Here is a 14,486-nt window from a genome sequence, read left to right as displayed (position 1 = left end):
TGCTTATCTATCTTTATTAAAAACTACGAGTTCATACTAATATTCCAGTTCAAATTCTATGCCACAGGATTCAGTCTAGTCTTTATTCTTTTCATAGTTGCAGCCCCTTCTTTGATGGTGAAAATATTGGTTATCATTATCCTAAGTACATTTACTTATTTATTCATTTCACTAATCTACCAAAAAGGAACCAAAATTAATGGCAAATATTGTTGTAAATAAGGGAGTGTGAGATTTTATATCCTTATAAAAATGGTTATTAGAACAAAATTTAGACTTTTCTCACAAAAATTATGATTAAGGCCTTTTTTTTTTTTTGGTTTATGTATGACTATTGACTTAGCACCATCATAAAAAAGATTATTTTTGCAAAATATTTGTGTATTTCTTAACTTTTCCCAAGGGCCCCAAATCTTATGATACTTAAATCAATCTCTTTTTAAGTACCCATTATGTCAGCTTTTTGCAAAATTTGCAATTTCATTTTGCAGTTGATTTTTATTGTTTTGTCATGTGGTGTTAAAAGAGACTTTGATATTGTAGTTCAGTCTTAAAGGATATTTGAATGGGAACTATTTTTTTAAATTTGTGATCAATTGATGGGCGAATTTTTTTTTCTAATAGTGACTCTTAATCCCTTATATAACTGTAAGGAATCAGATTCTGAATACTTAAACCCACTATACCCCCCCGCTTTTTTCCCCCATAGAAAAGTATATTAAGAATTCAGGAGGCTATCCTTTGTTTTTTTAATGTTCTTTTAATGATGAGTTGAGTCAGGGAATAAGTAGATGTCTTAGTTTTGGAGATATGTAGAGTTGTTTCCTAGTCTAGATTATTGGAAAATGTCAGGAGCCCAGTCTGCTAAGAAGGAAACCATGATAGGCGTAAGTCTACCTTTTTATAAAACACCAGTGAATATAATTCTTCCCTAAGTAATTTACCTTTAGTTCTCAGGATTTTTGAGGGGCTTTTGAGGCAACCTACACCCTGGGACTATTCTTTTGAATTCTTGCCTTGGCCAGAAGTGAGTAAATTTACTCAGCTTTATCCTGTAATCAGGACAGTGAAAAAGGATCCTGGTCATTTGAATATTGACCCTCTCTTATGCATCCCTCCAAATCATCTTGAAGCATGTTTGAAACTACTTAGGTATTATGAAGGACCCTTTCTAAGAGACTGAGCTACCGAATTCTCTCCTGAGCATAGAGTATTGCTTGCCTTTTTTCTAAGATGGGACAATCATGGGAAAAGGCAACAATCAGATGATAAACATAATGAGTAGTGGTTTTTTTTAATTAAATTTATTTAGGTAACATCTGTTAATAACATAAATTTCAGGTGTACAACTTTATAGTACGACACCACCCGAAGTCTAGTCTCCTTCCGTCATCATATTTTTGATCCCCTTTATCCTCTTTGTCCTCCCTCCACCACCATTCAGTTGTCTTGCAGTGGTTTTTAATTAACATGGATTCTAGATGGTAGTGTGTGTGTCTGTTTATAGGGGAGGGTGTGGTGTAAGACCTAAAATTAAGGGTCAGTATTATGTGCTGCCTTTATACCTGGGGAAATGAGGATGGCCTTGAATGGCCTAACTGCAAATTCTCCTCCTCACTCTGTTCCTGAGGATATGGTCCCCTAGCTAAACAAATCCTCCTTATTAAATGGATCAGGTGCAGTTTCTGCTTATTCCTGAGTAGTAGGCTTCAGTTCCCTGCCAGCCACAGAATTATTCAAACTAATCTCATTCTCTGCCGACCCCCACCCACCAGGAGCCAGGGCACACTCTACTGTCTTTATATTATAAAGCTTGCCTTCCACAGCCCCAGTGGTTCACTCTCTTACAAAGGGCAACCCCTGTATGGTCTGTCATGAGTATGGTGTCCTCCTCCCCTGGGTTGTGAGTATATGTTACTGCTGCTGATCGCACTTATGTAGTGTCAGGTGTTATATGTTTGTCTAATCCCATAACCCTAGAGCAGAAATCTCTTCTTACAGCTAGGTGAATAGGAGGCAATTCAAACTGAGGGGGATTCATACAGACATGCATTTCCCTAAGGAGTTTCTCAAATAGGCATGTAACTCTTGTCATCCCTCCCCCAAGGCTAAAAAACTACTGCTGTATAAACTTTGTTCTTTTGATGTTAAGTTGTATGAGTTCTTTATATTTTTTGGTTATTCACTCCTTATTGGACATTTCATTGGTAAATAAATTCTTCCACTGAGTAGGTTGTCTTTTTGTTTTGTTAATGATTTTCTTTGCTGTGCAAAATCTTTTATTAATTAATTTTGTGTCTGCTACTTTACAGAATTCATTTATCAATTCCAATAGTTTTTGGTGGACTCTTTAGGATTCTCTCTGTATAGTATCATGCCATCTGTAAATAATGACAGTTTTACTCTTTCCTTTCCAATTTGGATGCATTTATTACTTTTTATTGTCTGATTGCTATGTCTAGGACTTCCAATACTATGTTGAATAAAAGTGGTACAAGTGAACATCCTTGCCTTGATCTTAAAGAAAATAACTTTTAGCTTTTCGCCATTGAGTATGATAGTAGCTCTGGGTTTGTCATATACGGCCTTGATTATGTTGAGGTATGTTCCTTCTTCTCACTTCGCTGTCATTTTTTTTTTTTTATAAATGGATGCTGAGTTTTGTCAAATGTTTTTTCTGCATCTAATGATATGATATGACTTTTATCCATCATTTTATTTATGTGGTGTGTCATGTTAATTGATTTGCAGATATTGAACCAGCTTTGCATCTTCCACTTGATTGTGGTGTAAACTCTTTTTAATGTATTGCTGAATTTGGTTTGCTAATATTTTGTTGAGGATTTTTACATCTATGTTTCTCAGATATATTGGCCAATAATTTTTATTTTTTGTAATGTCTTTGCCTCTTTTGAAATCAGGATAATGCTTGCCTCATAAAATGAGCTTGGGAGCCCTCCTCTTCAATTTTTTGGAATAGCCTGAGAAGAATAGATGTTAATTTTTCTTTGACTATTTGGTAAAATTCACGTGTGAAGCCATCTGATCCAGGACTGTTGGGAGTTTTTTGATTACTGATTTGATTTTGTTAGTAGTTATTGGTCTGTTCATATTTAGTGTTTCTTCCTGATTTAGTCTTGGAAGATTGTGTGTTTCTAGGAATTTTTCCATTTCTTCCAGGTTGTTCAGTTTGTTGGTATATAATTATCCATAGTATTTTCTTACATAATCCTTTGTATTTCTGTGGTGTCAGTTGTCACTTACCATTCATTTCTGATTTTATTTATTTGGGTCTTTTTTTCTTGATGAGTTTGGTTAAAGGCGTATCAATTTTGTTTCCCTTTTCAAAGAACCAGCCCTTGGTTTCATTGAGTTCTGTACTTTTTTTAGACTCTATTTTGTTTATTTCTGCTGATCTTTATTATTTCCATTCTTTACCTCACTTTGGGCTTTGTTTGTACTTCTATTTTGAGTTCCTTTAGGTGTAGGGTTAGATAGTTTATTTGAGATTTTTCTTGTTTCTTGAGGTAGGCTTCTGTAGGTGGCCTTATATAGTAAGTGTCGTGTGGGGTCCAGTGGCACAGTCTCCCTGTTTATCTGAGCCTGGTGCTCCAGATGTGTCCCTTGTATGGGTTGTGTGTGCCTTCCTATTGTAGTTGATCCTTGATCGCTGTTGGCACCTCAGTGGGTGGGATTGACTCTCTGGCTTACGGCTATTAGGACTGGCAGGGTCTGCATCAGATGAGCTGTTGAGCAGCAGCTGATCCCATGGAGTAGGATTCACTACAGTGGGGCAGTGGTGACTGCTGTGTTCACACTTTAGTTGTGTTGTTTATGGACCTCACTGGGTGGTTTTTCTTGCGTGCTCTGAAGTTGGCCACCAGGTATATTGGTTTTGGGGCCTCTTGGGAAGAGCTCTGGTGCAGGTCAACATTAGTTGATGCTTGTATCTGGCCCAGGGCCACCTCATAGGAATTCTAGAGTGATCTGTGGTTGGTAGCTGCTTGTGCTGAGCTTGGAGGCATTTGTGAGAGGCTATGCTGCGAATTGAGGGTGGTTGCCACTTGTGCCAATCTTGGGGCTGCTTAGCAAGAGGTATAGGACATGCTGAGGAAAGCCACTGCTTGTATGGGGTTTGTAGACCTTTGATAAACATTAGGAAAGTTTGCAGTATGAGCCGCTTGTGAGAGCTGCTGCTGGAAGAGGTTTGGGCCAGGGCGTGAATTGGCTAGGGTGGGGAATCACCAGGCTGGGGCTAGTGGTATTAGCCAGGTTGATGGAGACTCAGGGTTGGTTCCCGCCTGTGCTTGTCACTTTGTAAGGGAAGGTTTCAGCAAAGCAGTGATATACCTGCTAGCATTTCTGCCTCTACCTACCAGCTGTATGGGCAGAAGTCTCAACGAAGGAACAATGGCGCCTCCCAGTACTTCTGTCCTGGAGATTGTTGCCCCTCCAGCCTTCACCATAAAACCAGAGAATTCACTTACTTCCTGTATGTCCCTGGTGGTTTTTGAGCTGCCATTCCTTCCTTTGCTGGAGCGTAGGATGAGTGTGGGTGAGTGAGTCTGTGATCGGGCCCTTTAAGAGATTGCCTGGGTAATAGCAGCCTTTTGTCTCACCTGTAGGGCATTCCTACTGATTTCCACAGCCAGGTGTTCATACCACTTATGCTCCGAGCTGGGGAACCTCCTGTGGGACTGGGACTTCTCCTCAGGGTGGACTGCCACAGGTGAGATATCTCTCCTCATTATTAACAGCCACACATGCATGGTATGTCATCAGCCTGCTTCACTTCTCTGCCTGTCTTACCAGTCTTGACGTGGCTTCTTTTTTATGTCCTTATTTATAGGACTTGTGTTCAGCTGGACCTCAGGTGGTTCTCAAGAGTGGTTGTTCTGTAATTTAGTTGTAATTTTGATGTGGTCATAGGAATAGGTGAAGACATCGTTTTCAAACTCTGCTATCTTGACTGGGAGTCTGTTTGTTTTGTTCTAATATTTGGTCTTTAACCCTGGTTTCTCACACAATTTTAAATCCTTGGAATTCCTGGGTGATAGGAATGTCTTTTATTAATGAAGTGACTCTTCGTGGGTTCCTGGATGGGCAGTAGTCATCAAAAAGACCAAGCCATGGTTAGAAGCTTAGCATTTTTAACCCCATCCCCATTCTCTAGAGAAGGGAGAGGGGTTTTAAATGGAGTTCATGTTTAGTCATGCCTATGTGATGTGAAGCCTTCATACAAATATCAAAAGTATGGTTTTGGAGAGCTCTTGGGTTGGTGAACATGTAGTGGTTCTTAGAGAGGTTCCATGCCAGAGAGGGCATGGAAGCTATGTGTCCCTTCCCCCATACCTCACCCTGTGTATCTCTTCCATCTGAATGTCTGTATCCTTTATCGTATCTTTTTTTTCTTTGTCATGGCCTTTTAGAATAAGCTAGTAAACAGTAAGTAAACTGTTTTCCTGAGTTCTATGGAACTACTCTAGCAAATTAAACCCAAGGGTGGGGGTTTGTGGGAACCTCTGATGTCTAGAAAGAATGACAATCTGGACTTGTGATTGACATCTGAAGTGGAGTGGGGTCACTATCTCCAGGTTGATAGTGTTAGAATTGAGTAGAATTGTAGGACACCCAGCTGGTGTGAGAGAATTGCTTGGTGTGGAGAAAACTCACACATCTAGTGTCAGAAGTGTTATGAGTGTGGTAGTAGTGTGAAAGTAAAGGAGAACCATAGGAGGAGGATTAAGGTTTTCCTTCGGAGGAAGACCTTTTTTAAGTCTCATCTTCCCACATGTTGCATTGTGATGTATTGAACATAATCTTATGTGCCTCCCAAGATCCTCATTTTGACATCTGCCTGCTACCTAGTCTGCCCTGCTACCCCAGGAAGCTGACCTGTTGCCTAACCTGTGCAAGATTGCATTGTCATTTTTTTTGGCTTTGTTGAGTGTTTACAGGTATTCCTTTTATTTTAAAAAAATCTTGATTTGGAGTTAACAATACAATAATTCTTCATAAAACCTTTCATGACTCAACCAATGAGCACTTGTGAAGACCAAAAAAGAATCATTAAATTAATTGTGTTTCTTTTGGTAGTGATTCATAGCACTTGCACACATATTCCAAATGGTTTTAACAATTGTATTCATGACACGTTTCATAGAGTCTGCTTTAGAAAGTTGAGCACAATATGTTCATTATGTGGAACAAATAAGTGAAATATTAGTTTCTCGTTTTAAAATTTTAATAAATCCAGATTTTTTAACCTAACCTAACAGAGCACCATCTATTGTGGTAGAAGTATTTTCCCCCCCACATTTAACTGAAATTGTTTTTTGACAAATGTAGTAGATTGAAAAATGCCACGAGTTCATATATATATTTGGTCATGAATTGATAGTATTTATTTTTAAATTTGGAAATCATTTGAGATAAAATGTGACAAGTATTTAATAGGGCAGAATCTCTTATATTGTACAACTCATTTAGATCTAAAGTACTTGCAGTTTTTAAAAATATCGAATGAACTGATGTTTGATATCTTAGCTCTTGTATTCTTTAGGCAGTTGTTGGTTACTTAATTGAAGCTCTTTCATTTTTAAAATGCATCTTTTAAAATCTTTTTCCTATAATTTTCTAACAATTTCCATAACTGAAATAGTATTTTAAAAGCTCTCTTCATCTAAAAATGGTTTTCTTTTTTCTTGCAAGAAACAAAGCTGTTTTATAGCTGTCTAAAGTTATAAGCTCAGATCTTGTTACAAATTATTTAAAAATATCTCTGGATAGTTCTAATTTAAGGTGACTAAAGTTCATCAGTTCTTGTTTGTTCTTAGATTTACTGTGTACTTGTTGACAATATCTTTTAATATTGTCGTTTATTATCTTAATTATTTTGTACAATAAATAACTTATTCCTGGTCTGCTGTAGCAAATTGCATTTTGTGTTCATCGTGAAATTTGCAATATGCCTTATTTCATCCTCTTTTTTACTGTTCCAATAAGAGTACTAGCTTCTGCATCTCTATTTAATTCTGCATCAGTAGTGTATTTTCTTTTTATATTAAAAAATTTGCCCATTCTTACTTTTATAGCTAGAGAATTTATAACATAAAGCAGTAATAAGTATTTCAGATTAATAATTACAATTTACACAGGATGTCTCTGTAATTTGTGCTGTTTGCATAGAATATTCAAACAAATCCATTACGTGTTACATTAGTGCACAGAAAAAAATCATTTATTTGTTAAGGTAAACTACACTGGTGATGTGGTGATGTATAATGTCAAAGAAAAACTTCACCGGACAAGTTAAACAGGTAAGAAGACTACCTGACACTATTGTAGTAGGGGAGAAGACTGAACTCAACTCCCAGTACACAGGGATTTATAGTCAAAGCAGGAGAGGGAGGGAGTCAGTGGGTAAAAAATTACTGAGAGGAACTTGGTTAGGTATCGAGAGTGGAGCGAGGAGATTCACGATAAATTGGTTTATCAAGGTTCTTGCCAAATCTGGGCCAAGGCCTAGTTTTTACGTGGGCTCACAGGAGCCTGACTAAAGTTTGATCAAGGATGGAGCCCTTGTCAATAATATTAGAAACAACAGTATCATGTGTGATGAAAGAGTTAAGTAAAATATAATAGTATCAAAACAATAAAGTTATGTTTAATGGAAAAATATGCTGCTTCAATTAAAAATTTTTAAGTTTGGATTCCAGAAGTAGCTTTCTGAGGTAGCGTGAGGGGTAATGTGGTCTTTGTCATCTTCCACCATGGTGTACCGTAGCCAGGGCCAAAAAGTGCAGAAAGTGATGATGCAGCCCGTCAACCTAATCTTCAGGTTCTTGCAGAATAGATCTTGGATTCAGATGTGGCTTTATGACTAAGTGAATATGTGGATAGAAGGCTGTATCTTTGGTTTTGATGAGTATGTGAACCTCGTATTAGATGATGCAGAAGAGATTTGTTTTAAAATAAAGTCAAGAAAATATCTCATGCTAAAATGAGATATTTCTCTGCTCCAAAGTGTCTTCAACTAGAAATGACTAATGAAGTGGGAAATAGTTGAGAAGGCAATACTGTTTTTTCTAAGTGTCCTTTATTGGGAGTATAGTTTTTAAACATTTATTTATTTTGCTTTGATTACCCTTATGTTATTACCAGATGACAATAAATGCTATGGGATTGTTTTTATTTAAAAAGTTAAGTTTAGTCTACAGCCATGCCACCCTGAACAAGCTCGATTCCATCTGATCTCTGAAGCTAAGCAGGGCGCGGCCTGGTTAGTACTTGGATGAGAGACCACCTAGGAAGACCAGGTGCTGTAGGCATAAAAAATAAAAAAAATAAGGGATCGTAAGCTGACAAGGTCCTTGCAATCTGTGAGGTCAATGAAGAGTTGCCTTGCCTTAAAAAAAAAAAAAAAATTAAGTTTAAATTAATAACACTTCTTAAAATTAAGGTCCTCAGTCCCATTAACCACATTTAAAATGCTCAGTAGTGATGTGTGATTCACAGCTACTGTATTGAACGGTGGAGTTGTAATTCTTTAAAATTAGCATCACTAACTTTATGGAGTGCATTTTCTGACATATTTATGTACTTATCTTCTGTACCTACATATATATATTTTCTGTACTTACAGAAATATTTAGTTTTGTGTATTTTTGGTAAGCATATGGGATTATATTGTATGTACAGCTGACCCTTGAAGAATTTAGGGGTTGGGGTGCAGATACCCCTGCACAACTGAAAATTCATATATAACTTTTAATTCCCCCAAAACTTAACTACTAGTAACCTACTGTTGACTAGAAAGTTTTACTGATAATATAAACAGTCAATTAACACATTTTGTATGTTAAATGTATTATATAGTATATTCTTACAATAAAGTAAGCTAGCGGAAAAAATGGTATTAAGAAAATTATAAGCAATATACATTTACATCACTATATGAATTTATTGAAAAAATCTGCATGTAAATGGAGCTGTGTGGTTCAAACTCGTTCAAGGGTCAACTGTATTTTTGTTTTACTTGTTCTTTTCACTTACCATATATTTTGGAGCTTGTTCTATGTCAGTATCTCTACTTCTTTCATTTTAACGATGCCTAGTGTAGACCGTAGTATTATAAAAAATAATATAAAGGGAGCCACTTTAAAATGGAGTTGGAGCTGCCATCCCAGAGGAACTGTCTTGCACATCTTACTCCTCAGACCTTAGAAATGTTAAAACTGGGCAAAATAACTTTTGGACTGGGCCTAAAGCAACAGTGTGTCCCAAAGAACTGTTTGCAAAGATAACAGAAAAGCAGCTATTATGAATGCTGGACTGAAAATTAAAGACATTCTTTAAAATTAGCATCACTAAGTTAGCTTATCTGCACCTATAGAAATTCCTTAGCTTATTAACCCCCTTCCTTGTATTCATAAATATCCCTTTCCCCTGTATTCATAACCCCTTTCCTTTCTCATAAATATCTCTGGATTTCGCCTCCTAATCAGAACACTTTTTAGGTTTCCGTCTGAATCACTGCTTCCTCAATAGGTGTTATTTTGGATCTCGACCACTTGTTTCTTACTTTTGTCATTTGTTTTTAGATTAACAGCTTTAAAAGGTTTTATATGTGTAAATATGAATGGATCCTCCCAAATCAACATCCAAAATGGCATTTTACACTCCCATCAATAGTACAGAAGAGTGCTCTGTGCCCTGCACCCTTATCCACTCTTGACATTTTCAGTCTTTAAGAATTTTGCCCATCTTATGGATGAGAATCATTTTTAGTATGTATGTCTTTGATAAATAGTGAGATTGAATGGTTTTTCATATTTTTATTAGTATTTCATTTCTTAATACAATACCTATATTACAAAAATAACAGATATTACTTAAAGATGGTATATCTTCTGTATTCTTGCTTTTCTTTGAGTACTTGTGATTCAGTTGCTGGGATGGGTCAGTCTTCAGTTTGCATTTTTGTGGACAAAAATGATTCGCATTACTATTTTCTACAATTTACTGAAGAATAAAACTGCCCTAAAAGACAATGAAAGGCTAGGACTACTAACAGTCAGATTACCTAGTAGGGTATGGCAGACAACACCTGGCATTCTACAGAACACCCAGCAATCTCACTTTTTTCCTGACAGGTGCACATTTAAAGCTTCTAGCACATTGTCTGGCTCATAGTGAGAACTCGATAAATTTAATTTGCTTCTCTTCCACTGAAAGAATGAAAACAAAGTAATTGCAAATTTATGGCATTTCTGCATAACTACAGTTCCCTGGATAGGAGCTGTATCTAGATTGACTTATGTTTTCCTTGGGCTTTGCACAGTGCTTTGGAGCGTTTTTAATGGGTGTTCATGAATTGTTTGGTTGAATGGAACTGTATTCAAGTATGTTCTAATTCATTCTATCTGGAGAAACATGTATATCGGGAAAAAGAGGCTTATTTTGCTTACGTTGTTATTTAGCATATTTTCAGACAGGGATTAGAAAAAATATTCTAATTATGCAAACTGGTGGCCTTGCAGAATGGCTAGACTAGCTGTTTCTTTTCATAGTCCAGATTTTGTGTGAGTATAGCTAAATAAAAATCCCACTCCAATGATAGCAAATGCGATTTTGTTGTGTGCAGTCTTAAGGCATGATTATGCTGTTCTCACCGTGAAATGGTGATTTTTACACATGATAAAGCAGGCTAGCATATTTACATACATTACAGATAGAATAATTCATTGCTTTAAAAGTAATTTTTATCTGCTTTTTAGATTCACTGTTCGACAAAAAATTCTTTTTAAGTAACAAAAATAATACGCATTGGCTACTGGAGACTCTAAAATGAAGGAGAAGCTTAGCTTTACTGTGGAGTCTGAGCCTGGGTGTAACCTAACTAGCTAGAGGGTATGTAATTCCTGATTGACAGCAGGACCAGCGTTATGCAGATTTTGTAAGAGAGAACAGCAGCTCAGAAACAGTGATTAGGAATCACTACATTCACCATTCATATCTTTAGTTTTTAATTCTTCTGTCTCCTGGATTTGTAAACAAATTGCACCAAAACAGTTACTCTTTTGTTTTTATTACAGTGATACTGCAGTGCAGTATCAATCTATCAGCTAGGCATACATGTGTGGAAATTCGGTATTCTTACTAAATTAGCTAATTTTTAGCTGTGTTCCATGCTTATCTCTAGATCTTTGTGTATTAAATTCTATCTTGAGCTGTTCTCTTTATACACAAGTGTGTTTTGCTTGTGCCTTCCTGTCTTCTTCAGTGAGAAGCTTTATGTAGGTCAGGCTTGGCTTAAGCAGATTTCCTGAACCTGCGTCAGCTTAAGCTGGAGGAATTTTAATAAACCCTCCCCTGTAGGCGTGGGCCTAAATGAGGCTAGCCTAGTTAAGCCTGATCTTTTTCTGTGTGTGAAAAGAGCTGAGCAGAGCTGAAGGCTGCATGGTGGTTTCAGAAACTGCCTACTTAATTTGAAAAGAACAATGGTAGGAAAGGCTAGATCTTCCAATTTTACCTTATCTGAAAAGCTTGATTTGCTAAAGCTTGTGAAGCCATATGTGAAAATTCTCGAAGAACACACTAATAAACATTCAGTAATAGTGGAAAAGAATAGATGTTGGGATATCATAGCAATTAACTATAATGCAATTGGAGTAGACCGCCCTCCTCGCACAGCGCAGGGCCTACGCACCCTTTACAAAAGGCTCAAAGAATATGCCAAACAGGAGCTAATGCAGCAAAAAGAGACCCAATCAGATTTTAAAAGCAATATTTCTGAGCCAACCAAGAAAGTTATGGAGATGATTCCCCAGATTTCCAGTTTTTGCCTGGTAAGAGACAGGAACCACATACAAAGGTAAGCTTTATTTTATTTTGTTGTGGAAAATGATGGCGCCTCCTATCTATTGGGCTCTGGCTTAGTTGTGATTGAGATATGCATAGTAAGCATCCCCACGATGGGAGTAGTGAATAGTGTCTTTGTTTTGCATTCTTAAAAAAGAAAAGTGAGGCTATACAGAATTTTTCTGCTGCATTTCATTTAAGCTACTTTTTATCTTCCCTTCCCCCTTCCCTCCTTCTGTAGTTTCTAAAAAGTAAAGGCTAGGAAGGAAAAAATGGGAAATTTGTGACATCACCTCATAAACTTTTTAAGCTTTAAAATTAAAAGATTTAATTAGCTGAGAGATACCTTTTTCTTATTTCATTTAAGATTACATTTAGTGAGAATTTTTAATTTTACATAAAGTTAGTTTTAGGAAAAATGGAACCCTTTATAAAATTGTCAGTCTACACTTACTGAATATTTTTTGAGCTAAAAACCAAATCAATAATTAAATAAACTTGTTAATGGTATTATTGTATTCATTAAGACAGTTTAAATTATTTTTCTAACTTATATCTAGAATAAATACAGGAAAAGGAATTAATCCCTAATTAGAGTTTATATTACTTCATAAAATTCAAAGTTTTTGTGTTTTTATTCATTAATGGTCTAGTTTCACTTTGATCTTGGGTCATATAGGAAAAAGTATGCTTTCACATACTGCTTTGCAAGGAAATCAAACTGAATTTTAATAGACCAATAAGAGCAAGTGGATTTTTAAAGGGTTAGAAACAGGGGGTTTTTTGGTTAAATTTATGCTCTATAATTACTGCCTGGGAATCTTCAACACTGTTATCTTACTAATTCAAATTTTAACCCCTGGCAAAGATAAAAATGGTGGTTATATTCTTTTGCACCACTCAGGGTAATTTAAAGAAATTGTAAACTTCTTGTTAGTGGAGGGGCCTTTCAAGCTAAGCTTTATAATGTGCTTTCCTATTGGTAGAAGAAGAGTCATATAAATAGAATTATTGATTACCTTTGAAATCTTGAATAAATTAGGAGAGAAACAGGAGAATGAAACTTTTTAGCCAAACATATTTGTTATTTTGATAATTTGCTGGGATAATATTTTGAGACCAGCTTCTCACCATATACTGCTTATTTCTAGTTGATAGCATAATGTGGACACACAGTCTATTAAATCATGAGGCCACTGCTTAAAATGTTCAATGTGATGACAACTGATTAAATCCTAATATGCAAATGTCCAAAAAACTACAATAAGACCGTTTTATTCTGTGCTACTCATTAAAAAAAATTTCACCCTCAAACCATAGAGAAAAGTGGCTTCTGCATTACAGGTATAAACTTATCTTTTGGCTATTAAGTATAGGCTTTTATAGTTTGAAAACTACATATAGAAACTGTAGTTTTAGTTAGTTGCATATTTTTAAAATACAATGAATATAGAAGAAAAATAGTATCTATATTTTGACCATATATGTGTGTTACTCACAAACATACACACACAGTTAGTCTTTTGGGACAAAAATATTTCTCTGATAAAACGAGTTAATTGATTTATACATTTTTATACCTATTGTTTAAACAGTACAATTTTTCAGATTTTAAAGGGAAGAACATTAGAAATAAGCCGTTTAAATGCTTATGTTAGTGTCTACACTGCCATTTTCTGTTAGCATTTTCATTTAATATATTTTTATATATTTAATGTGCTTATATTTATTTGATTGGCATCATCTTGAATCTTAATAAATAATTATCTCAGTTTGTAATTATTCTATAATCTTAATTATGCTTCTGTATAAATATGCCTGTTAATTTCTCCAAACTCTCCATTCTTAATAAGAAAAATCTTACCGTTTATATTATTTAATGTATTTAAAAATATACATCTATTTTGTAAGGCTACCTCTAACACATTGATTTATGTCTTTATTTTTACTTCTCTCTAATATCAAATTATATTGTTTTTGTAACCTATTTAACCCTCAAAATTCATATTTGTAAATTTTAGAAGTCCTTCTGTTTATCATTTTTTATGACTCTCTCTAAAGTATTTTTTACATAATGGCCCTACTTGTAATGTTTCAACTAAAATGGAGTAGAATATTCTATTTTTAATTTACATAGGAATATATTGTCTCTGTCTAATTGTATACTAATTTGGAATAGTAATTAGATTTTTAAAAATTTAATTTTCATCTGTGGTTTTAATCTTTTCCCATTTCAGGTTTTAGAGATGTTAATAAAAGAAAATCTTACTAATTTGAATTACATTGATATTCTATTGTTTTCTTTTTGAAAATCATAAGATGACAATAAAGATAAGAATGAAAGTGAATGAATTCATGTAATCGACAAATAGATTTTTTTATAATATACTATATATCTTATTATTTCATTTGTATGTATCCCTTATATAAATAGCTGATATTTTTGGCAGTTTAATGCCATTAGTGACATGGGAGTTTTAACTTTTTTCCCTTATGTTCTACTTGAACTTGTTCCAGCATGTAAATCATCCATGTAGAATATATTGCTAACTATGCTACTTATTTATCATTTGTTAAATGTTCTCTAGATAATATTAAGTATAGCATTTTTCCATTAATGTTCC

General features: G+C 35.2%; 1 protein-coding gene and 1 pseudogene across 12 annotated transcripts in view; both read left to right on the top strand.

Moving 5' to 3' along the window:
* RAD54B (RAD54 homolog B) overlaps positions 1 to 14,486 on the top strand; it is a 180,009-nt gene that overhangs the window by 19,314 nt on the left and 146,209 nt on the right. Inside the window, exon 3 of one of the 12 annotated variants that reach the window (XM_025043340.1) lies at positions 7,253 to 7,319. The exons of 10 other annotated variants lie outside the window; for them this stretch is intronic. The gene's annotated coding sequence lies outside the window, so the exon portion shown is untranslated. Of the gene's footprint in view, positions 1 to 4,631; positions 4,730 to 7,252; positions 7,320 to 14,486 lie in introns of those variants that run through there. One more of the 12 variants, XM_025043342.1, reaches the window with a different exon arrangement.
* Positions 8,212 to 8,330, top strand: LOC112475518 (annotated as a pseudogene).

Source organism: Pteropus alecto, unplaced genomic scaffold (assembly GCF_000325575.1).
Source record: "Pteropus alecto unplaced genomic scaffold, ASM32557v1 scaffold51, whole genome shotgun sequence".
Lineage (NCBI taxonomy): Eukaryota > Metazoa > Chordata > Mammalia > Chiroptera > Pteropodidae > Pteropus > Pteropus alecto.
This window is presented reverse-complemented; position numbering and strand designations above follow the sequence as displayed.